Raw genomic sequence first — 2088 nt, 5'->3', positions numbered from 1 at the left:
AGCCAGACAAGAACATTACAAGAAAAGAAAACTACACGTGAATATTCCTTACAATATAGATGTAAAATATCTTCAAGAAAATACTATCAAACTGAATTCAACAGACTACTCACCAGGACCAAGTAGGATTTATTCCTGCAATGCAAAGATGCTTCAATATGGGAAAATCAGTCATATAATAAACCACATTAACAGGATGAAGGGGCAAAATATTAAACAAGCATCTCAATTTATGCAGAAGAAAGCACGTGACAAAATTAAATGCTCTTTCAAGGATAAAAATACTTAACAAACTGGGAATAGAAGGAAATAAATGAAAATAAAAAAGAGCATATGTAAAAACTCACAGCTAAGCTCACATTCGGTGGTGGGGGGGGGGATGAAAGCTTTTTCTCTAAAATTAGTAACAAGAAACATATAATACAATACACAGATGACATATTATAGAATTGTACACTTGAAACCTATATGATTTTATTAACCAATGTTACACCAATAAATTCAATAAAATAAAAAAAAAGTTAGTAACAAGACCAGAATGTTCATTTTTACTATTTTTATTTAATAAAGCATTAAAAGTTCTGGCTTGTCTTATTCAGTTTGGGATACTATAACAGAATACCATAACTGGGTGACTTAAACAACAGATCTTTATTTCTCATAATTGGGTATAATGGGAAATCTAAGATCAAGGTGCCTGACAATTCAGTACCTGGTGAGCGCTTTCTACAGTTTGCAGATGATCTCCTTCTTGTGTATACTCCCATTGAAGAGAGAGAAAGACCATCTTTCTTGTGATTTTTCTTATAACAGCACTAATGCCATTCGTGAGGACTTCACCTTCATAAGCATAATACTTTCCAGAAGCCCCACCTCCAAATACCATCACATTGGGAATTAGGGTTTCAAGATAGGAATTCGATGGGGAGGGGCATTCAGTTTACAATATAATGTAGACCCAGCAATTAGGCAAGAAAAGAGGTGCAGACACTGGAGGGAATCAGGTACTTGGCAGTTCCTAAAACAATTAAACAGAATTACCATATGATTCAGCAATTCCACTTCTGAGTATATACACAAAAGTCTTGAAATCAGGGACTTGAACAGATATTTGTATACTCATGTTCATAGCAGCATTACTCACCATAGCCAAAAGCTGGAACTAACCCAAATACCCACTAACAGATGAATAGGTAAACATAGCATACAATGGAAGATTATTTAGCTTTAAAATGAAATTCTCGTATGTGCTTTGGCATGGATGAACCTTGAACACATTATGCTAAGTGAAATAAGCCAGGCACAAAAGGATACATATTGTATAATTGAATTCATATAAAATTTCCAGGACAGGCAAATCTGAACAGAACAAAAATAAATCAGTGGTTGCCTGGGGGCAAGGGATCAAATGATGGGAATGGGGAGTGACTGCTAAGGGGTACTTTTTTTTTTTTTTAGGTAATGCAAATGTTCTATAATTAGATTGTGATGATGATTGCACAATTTAGTGCATATCAAAACCATTGACTTTTACAATTTATTTGCTAATTAAATTTATTAGGATAACATCTATAATAATAAAAGCATAATATGCTAACCAGATGTCCTTCCTTCTGGATGAAGCCATGGCGGACAGGGGCCGAGGCAGAGGCCTGTAGCTGTGGTGGTGGTGGGGGCCAAGCACCTTGCACAAATTTCATTCATCAGGCCTCTAGTTGGTTAATAACATTAAATAAATTTCAGGTGTACAACACTATAACACCTGTATAGTCTATTATGTGCTCACTACCTGAAGTCCAGTCTCTTTATATCATCACGAGAGGCCTGGTGCACAAATTCATGCACCACTGGGTCCCTCGGCCTGGCCTGCGGGATCAGGCCAAAAACAGCTCTCTGGTATCCCCTGAAGGGTCCTGGATTGTGAGAGGGTGCAGGCCAGGCTGAGGGACCCCACTGGTGCACAGTCAGGGTTGGGGAGGAATGCGGGAGGTTGTCTAGCCTGGGAGGGACTGCGGAGGGGGGGGGGGGGCTCCAGGGCGTGTCCAGCTTATCTCTCTCAGTCCCGGCTGGTCAGACCCCAGCAACAAG

The sequence above is a fragment of the Myotis nattereri genome, assembly GCF_964212035.1.
Source record: "Myotis nattereri genome assembly, chromosome: 3".
In the NCBI taxonomy this organism is placed as follows: Eukaryota; Metazoa; Chordata; class Mammalia; order Chiroptera; family Vespertilionidae; genus Myotis; species Myotis nattereri.
Note: the sequence above shows the minus strand (reverse complement) of the source record.